The sequence below is a fragment of the Anas platyrhynchos genome, chromosome 27 (genome assembly GCF_047663525.1).
Source record: "Anas platyrhynchos isolate ZD024472 breed Pekin duck chromosome 27, IASCAAS_PekinDuck_T2T, whole genome shotgun sequence".
Lineage (NCBI taxonomy): Eukaryota > Metazoa > Chordata > Aves > Anseriformes > Anatidae > Anas > Anas platyrhynchos.
In genome coordinates, this window is record NC_092613.1 from 3,898,669 (window position 1) to 3,906,687 (window position 8,019).

Genomic DNA, 8,019 nt, shown 5'->3' on the forward strand with positions numbered 1-8,019 from the left:
GGGACAGGGCAGAAGTGCAGCAACCAGGCAATCTGTGACTACAAATTAAAGCCTCATCGATTCTGGTTTTTTGGTTACTGAAAACATCTCACTGAAGGGAGCTTTCCTTTTTTTCTTCTCCCACCTTATTTTGAACACTGTTGGAAGTGCAAAGTCATAATTTCCTCACAGCTGCCTTCCAGGCCATGCACCCCTCATTTTTCAAATCCAGGGGCTTTTAAAGATATTCTTTATTGATCCTGCACTTATAAATAAGTGAACAATAGGAAAAGATGGTTATTTCAGTTATTAAATTTAAAGAGCTGACAAAAGCAATCAGAAGATATATCACTTAAGAGGAGATTAAAAGGAGGAGCAGCAGGAGCCCAGATTCCTGACCCCATGTTTCAGATTGGTTTAGATGTGTTTATCTGTGTATTTTTACTGCTCAGATGGCAATATAATAAAACAGTACAGTTGTGTGCATTGCCCAAAGGGGTTTTAATCACTCACTGATTTTGCAGCAGCTCATCCAGCCTCTATGCCAAAGGCTTTCCAGGTGGGCTGCAACAGCAGGGCTATGCTGGGGGCTGGGACCCAGGAGGTGCCCCCAGGAGAGGGAATCCTGGGGTGGGGGGCTGCAGCCAAACCGGGGAGCACAACAGCTACAGCAACAAGCTGGGGACCTGCTGTGTTTGCATGCCCCAGCCCAAACTGCCAGCGGCTTGGAGCTTGTGGCAAACTGAGCTGGTGCAGAGGCAATGCAGGATCCGACCTGTCCCCGTCCTGGAGGCAGCCGTGTCCCTCCTTGCTCTTTCTGCTGGGAACACGATGCACTGGCACAAATCAGTATTTCCCAGGCTTTGGAAAGGCAGACAAATGGGAAGCTGATTTCAAGATTCCTTAACTCATTTGCACACAGTTAAGCTCGAATTCATCTTCATTAGGTTTCCTTTTCACCGAAGCACCTTGCGTGGCAAGGACAAGACATCCAGTGGCAGGTTTTTGTTCTTTAAAGTTTGATGAACTTTGTGTGCAGATAGGATATGAAACCAGCACACCAGGCGGTTGTAGCTAGGAAATAAGCACTTGGTTAAACAACCTGGGGCAGGAGGTACCCTTTTGGAGCCCATGGCCACCCCACCTTTCCCACACAGGAACCTCCCCATGCACAAGCACCAAGGAACTGCCATGCCAAATCCCCCAACCCATCCTCAAGGCTGAATAAAAATAATTCAGGTGTTATTTCTTTCCGCTTTTCCATAACTACATCAATATTTTCAGGCACTGCTCGCTTGCGAACAGCAAGGATCATTGCAGCATCGCTCATTCCTAGCAAATAATTGCACAGAGAGCAGACACTGTCACCTTCTGCAGCCTGCGGTGGCTTAGCCCAGTCAGCAGCCCCTGGCTGCTGCTGCCTAAATTCACATGCGATTGAGGAAAAGCAGCTAGACGTAGACCAGAAAACCGAGACAGCTGGAAATTCAGGCCCAAAGGGCATTTCAGCGTCTAACTCTTATCCACGCTGCAGCTGGGATTGCTCCTCCTTACCAGAGGATTGCCATCATCTGTTTTAGGAAAAACTGCAGTAATTGGCTCAATTCATTTTAAATCAGTTATCGTTTGTGCAAGCAGCAGTCGGGGGAAAAGCAGCTTGTAGTTAATAACGTCCCTAATTTGGAGACATCCTCACGGCTGAGGGAGGTTTCGGCTCTGGCAGGGACAGGCACGAGGCTGCGGGGCTGGAGAGCAGGACCTGGCCCGGTGCCACAGTGCACAGCACTCATCCTGCCCTGGGCTGAGCCCCCTCGGGCCGGGCTGTCTTGGGTCTCTCCCGGGATGAATTTATCACATCTGAGCACAGAAGCAGCAGCCAGGATGCCGGAGGGTATGGCTTTACCTATTTATCTCTGCCAAAGGAAAAGCATCTCGTTGTCCAGCCAAGCCAGCAGCTCTGGAAGCATCAAGATTTAAAAAAATAATAATAATAAAAATCCATCCTCCCCTGTGTGCTGTCACATTCACAGGGCTGGGGGGTCCAAATCCCACCCCAGCCCTGCTCGGAGATGCACAGACCCTGGTACCCAGGGGGGAGAAGATGCCCCTCAGGCTGCTTCAAGGAGTTTCTTGGAAAAGCTGCAGGTACAGCCTGGTAGGGCCCAGATTTCCCCAGAAATGGTCCCAGAAGCTTCTCCTCCATGAGGCTGAACCCAAATAGACCTGGGCAGCATCTGCACCCCCAGGAGGGTGCACAAGCACCCACGTTCCTGCTACGTGCCTGCACGGGCATCCCAGCCTGCATAAAGGCTCTCCAGATCCGTCACTGCTGCATGTGTCACGTTAGCAGGAATAAAAAGATTCAAACAGCAATTCCTTACTTTTATGAGCAAATGGCCCTGGATGGATGATTCAGGCAGCATTCAATTCCCAGCAAGAAAGTGTCAGCAAAAACCCAGCCTCTTTCATGTAGGTGGATAACCGCAAATAAAAGCGGGGAATTATTAGCACTTAATACTTGGTGGGTTTTTCACTCCCTAGTGCTTTTCTCTGGTAGATGCCAAGCACTTCAGATAAACTAACAGGCAGAGCTTCGCCGAGGGGAGATGTGCAGCCTTGTGCAGCTCCAGGCACCACCACCATCCTTATCCAGAGCTCTCCTCCAGCCCGTCCCCTCCGCAGCCCATGAGCTCCCTCCACAAGCCCTTTCTGCCCTTCTCCCACCTCCTGCAGCCCTCTTTGCCCCTGCTCTTGCCCCATGCTCACAGCTTTCTGCCCCCAGCATGGGGGGGAGGACAGTGCAGAGCAGCTGCCCCATGAACCCAGGGCTGCTCGTGGCTTTGAACGGCCACCGAGGCACACGCCAGCCTCCTCCAGACTCTCTCTTTCTCCTTTATCAAGGCCACCTATATTTTTCTTGTTCATCAGACTGACAAATGGGCAGAAAACAGACTTCTGGCTATTTCCTGCACAAGCTGCCCACTCCTCCTCTCCCCTTGGCAATGACTGAGAGCTGAAGAAGCAGGAATAGCATATAAATTTCCTCCCTCCTATAATAAATACCTCTATTACCTAGCACTTTCTCCCAGCTCTCCGGCTGGCTGCTGCAGGCTCCCTCTCCCTTGCTTGGCAGCTCGCTGCCCACCGGGCAGACGTGATGAACTGAAATCCCTCATTTCTATGGAGAATAAGCAGCGGGACTGCACCGGGTGGGATGCAAAGGGCACAGGGCAGCACCAAAGCCTTGCTGCAACAGTGCTCAGGACAGGAAAAAACCTTTCCCCTGGGTGTCTGCAGCTTTGCAAAGGGAGCCCCATGATTTAATTCATCAGGGAAGGTGGGACTGGGGCTTGTCCCCTCTCCAGCTGCTCTGCCCCGGTCCTGAGGGGACCCTGGCACTGCAGGGTGCAGTGGGGCTTGTCCCAGGTCCCCCTGTGCACCTAAGAGTGGGCATGAGAGTTAATGCAGGAAGGCACTAAGGATAAACTGTGCTTAACATCTCATTAAGATGTTGCAGGCAGAGCAGAAAGGTTTGGTCGCGGTGGGAAGCCCATCACGGGAGTGATTTGCTCCACGGTCAGCAGCGAGAGCAGGCTCCGGGTGCAGCCTCCTTTCTGCTCGGGAGCAGCTGTGCTGCAGGTGGCTGCTGCTGGAAAAGCGCTGATGGCAGAAAATCACCTTGTGTCGGGAAAGATGAAACACCTCTGCCACCCTGCAGAAGGCTTCGAGCATGGGGAGAAACCAGAGAGCACAAAGGGGAAGGTTTCACCGAGCTGGGGCTATAAGCAGAGAGCCCACACTGCGCTGGAGCAGCCACATCCAGCTCAGGGGCTCCAGGTCATGCAGAGGCTGGTGGCAGGGGACAGGGCTTTGTCACACTGCACCCACACAGCCTCCTTCTCCAAAACCAGGGTGCACAAAGCTCCCAGCCCACGCAGCTCCCTTCTGCTGGGGGCACAGAGCAGGACAGGAGAGCAGCTCCCGCCTCCCACCACAGCGTGATTTGCTGTGCTCAGGCAACATAAAGCAAACAAAAAGCCCCAAACTCAGAAGCGGCGTGAAGAAGCGAGCTGCAGACCTCGGGGCACAGGGCAATCTGTACGAGTTTCATCCAGACAGGAATGTCCTTGCAGCGGGGACCCCCACGGGTGTCACTTGGCATCAGCACGGTTCCGCGGGCGCTTTTGCATCTCTGCTACGGAGAGCTCCCTGCCCTGGACGTGGCAGCATGTGTGACAGCTTGTTTACCCACAGTCCCTGCCCAGAGGCAACTCCTAAACACATTTCATGCCACGTGGTGCTGCAAAGAGACGTCCCAGGGCCAGGATTTGTCCCCTGCTTTGCCTTGCTGAGCAGCTCCTGCATGCATGCCTGAGCATGGCTGCTGCCTTGCTCCAGCCTGGCCACGCCGCTGCTGTGGCTGGCATCCAAAAACCCCCCGTGCAAAAATCACATTCATTGTCCTGCTGAGACCACCCAAGTTTCCATCCTCAGCTGAGATGCACAAGTGAAAACAAACCACGGGGCTGGCAGATTGACCACCAGCTGCCCCCTTGCTGGGTTTCTCCTCTGTACCTCCTTTTGCTCCCAACTTTTTCCTGCAGATGCTGGGGACACCCAGGACAAGGCTCGGTTTGTCAGACCAAGGAAATGCCACTGCACGCTGGCCACCAAACCCCATGGACATGCAGCTTGAGCACCGCAGTGGGACAGGCACCTTGCGCCATCCCTGGCCCTGGTGGTCTGCAAGGAAACGGGCAAAGTGGTCGGAGCAGCAAGCTTGGGACTATAGGGGTTTTTAGCAGGGCATCCTAGGGGCAGGCTGCAACCCTGGAGATCAATGTGCACCCTCCTTACCGGCACTGCAGAGCATCAGCACCCACTCTGTTCTTCCCTGCCAGTGTCTCCATCACCCACATCCTGAAAAAGGAGCAGAAGAGCTCACCTCCAGCCCCAGCTGTGGTTTGGGATCAGGGTACCCCCAGCAGCAAGCACCACACCTGCCCTAACACAGCTTCACTTCTGAGCCCCTTTCCCAACCCCAAATCCCTCCAGACCCCAGCACACGGCCCCCAGGAGCATCTCTGTCCCCTTGCCCCACAGCCGCCCACGAGCAGCCCTGGGCTGCCGTCACCCTCAGACGTGATCGATGTTGGTGCTTTGCAAAGCCTGAAAAAAACCCACCCTGAAAAGGAGCATTAGGGGTGGCAGCCACCCAATTTCCCCCGTAGCCAGCACTTGGCATGTCGTATCTATTTCCTGGAGTCTATTTAACTCCTACATTTAACAAGCTCCTAAACAAGTAATAGCAGCAAGTGGCAGCACCCAGCTCCCAAACTGCGAGTGGCATTTCAGGGGCCAGGCCGCCATCAGCACAAGCAATGGGAAATTTCTCAAATGTCTCTTTGATTTATGGCTCTAGTTAATTCTCCAGGAGGCCTGCAAGCTGCCCCGAGTGCACAAAACCTCGGAGGGATAAATAATTTAACAGGTGGTTAAATATTCTTTAAGGTGCAGAGAACATCGGCAGGAGCAGAGATTTCAGGGGATAACACCGAACTACAAATTGAGTGGAAGAGGTGGGGGGAGATAGCCTGAATTGGGCACCAAAGGAGCAAATACAGCACGGGCAGCAGGACAGCAGAGCCAAGGCTGCGGGAAGGAAAGGACCAGGACTTCCCACTGCTGCTGCTTCCAGCAGGGATCAGCGTGGGGGGGGCAGGCTCGGCCAGGGGGTGTAGGAAAAAATCCCAGCCAGGTGTGGGGTGTGCTGCCTGTGCCAGAAAAATGATGAAATGGGGAGCATGGAGGGAACAGCCTGCTGCCTTGGAGCTGGAGCAGGACATTTTGGTGGCAGATGCTGGGTGAAGCGGGATGTCTGGCACCTGGCTTCCCCCCTCCTGGTCTTTATTTCCCCCAGGCACAGAGATCGGGAAGGCAGCACCCCCCGTGGGGGAGCGAGTAACATCCGAGGCCGTGCTGGACCAAGAGCCACCAAGGAGGGAACTGAATCAGAGGAGGAAGGTGAGGATGGAGGAGAGCACCAAGAAGCCCAAGCGCTGCCATCACGAGGCTCCATCTGGATCTCAGTCCAAGGCCAAGAGGTGCTGGGGCTCCCAGGGCAGCCCCCCAGAGCCCACAGCCCACGGCAGAGCCTCCCCACGGAGCCGGGCCAGCTGCAGGGAAGCCCAGGAGAGGTAGATGGCAGCAAAGACTATTTTTTTTTTGCAGCAGCAGCCAGGATGCAACAGCCCTGTTACAACCCCCACCCAGGCACCATCCAGCCGTGGCACCGCACCAGGACTTAAAGCTGGTCGGGTCCTTCGCTCTGCCCACGGTCTGCTGAGTTTTCCCATCTCGTGGCTCTTTTCCCCTAGGGTTCTCTCCTTGAGCATGATTCAGGGCTCGGGATGGATGGTAATTTCTCCCTGGTGAGGTGTCTGTGTCTGCTGAGAGCCAGGAAGGAGAGCCCACGCGCAGTCCCTGGCCCTGGAGGGTTTATCATAGCCACCCCTGGTAAATGGATAATGAATAATTCACCGTTGGCTTTGGCTTTATGAAGTATTCATTGCATTCAAGCTTCTCAGGGTAATTAACTATCCTACGAGCCCCATGTAACACAACCCAGCCACAATCCATCTTCAACACTTCATTAGCGGGTCTCCGTGCCACTTAAATAAATTAACGGGGAATAAACACACAAACAAAGCTTTTCCCTCTCCGAGAGGCTCAGCCACTCTTTCTCACGCTCTCTCATTCAGATAACACAAAGTTTTACCCCTCTCTCCCCTCCCTGCTACAACGCTGCTGGCTGATCGCTCCATCCATCAATGCTGGGGGACCGTGGCACGCCAGCAGGCTGTCACCGCTCCAGCTCCATCCCATCCCGCATCCAGCAAGGCATGGAAAGGTCTGACGTCTGCTGCAAACCCGGTGCTGTGCTTTGAGCTCTGCCCTGCTTGGAGCAGCTGGGACAGGCATGGGACACCCGTGCCACCACTGGTCCCAGCCCCGGATCGAGCCCGCCGCAAGGTGACACAGCCGCCAATAAACGCAGACAGGAGTGGGACTCGTCGCTGTGATAGATGTGCAAAAATTACCTCCAGCCTCCGTTGCTGAGTCAGCCTTTCTGACTTCAATACTTCACAGCAATAAACAGGGAGATAAGAGCTGGCGCGAGTGGGACGCAGCAAACCTGGGCGAGATGAGCGATGGCTCTGCCAACAGCCCGGCGTGCTGGGGGGGGCACTGAGCACAGCATGTAATTAAAGCTGATTTCTGGAACAAAGCTCTGCTCCGGAAAACATCCCGAAACCTTGCACCAAAACTCTCAGCCCCATGGCCTGTCCTGGTGCTGACCTGGCAAATTTTGAAGGTGTTTTTTAAGCTGAGAGCACTCACCATGTTCCCATCGCTGCTGCAGTGCTCCCAGGGCTCATCAGAGGGGACGGGTGCCAAAGCCCGGCTCAGAGGTCTGCACAGTGAACATCCTGCCAGCCCCAGGGGCCTCTGCACAGCTTCACCAGCTCCTCTCCCTGCAAAGCCTCTCCCTGGCCCAAGCAGCTGGGTATCAAAGGGAGGGTGCAGGGCATGAGCTGCCTGCTGCCCACCCCCGGGTGTCCCCAGCTGGGGCTCATTTCCCTTCCTCCTCCACTTCGTGCTGGCTTTTCCTCGCATGTTTAGGGGCAGGCAGGGCTGCTGGGCTTGCCATCCCCACTGCTGATGCCTCTTCCCAGGATCTAGGCTGTGCCAGATCCATCACAAGCATCTATGCCTCTCCGAGCACATCCATTGGGGAGCCCCAGCCCATCTCATTTTTGCTTGCTTTGTTGGACACCTGGCTGAGTTCCTCCCCAGATCCCGCTGACTTCTCCCTGTGAAGCCTGGGCAATTCGTGATGCAATTCTTCCACAGGGCCCAGCCTCATCCTGGTGGTACCCAGGCTGGCTTCTTGCACCTGGCATCATTGCTGGGTGGTCTGCCGGGCTCCCAAACACAGGGACAAGGCACGTGCTGGTGTCACCTCCACAGGGACTGACG

General features: G+C 54.8%; 1 long non-coding RNA gene across 1 annotated transcript; it reads right to left on the reverse strand.

Moving 5' to 3' along the window:
* Positions 1–239: 239 nt before the first annotated feature.
* LOC106019326 (uncharacterized) lies at positions 240–7,674 on the reverse strand. Its single transcript, XR_005261141.2, has 3 exons — positions 7,381–7,674; positions 7,080–7,227; positions 240–6,492 (listed from the first exon to the last, which is right to left on the reverse strand). It is a non-coding gene; the product is annotated as an uncharacterized lncRNA (long non-coding RNA).
* Between the last annotated feature and the right edge of the window lie 345 nt (positions 7,675–8,019).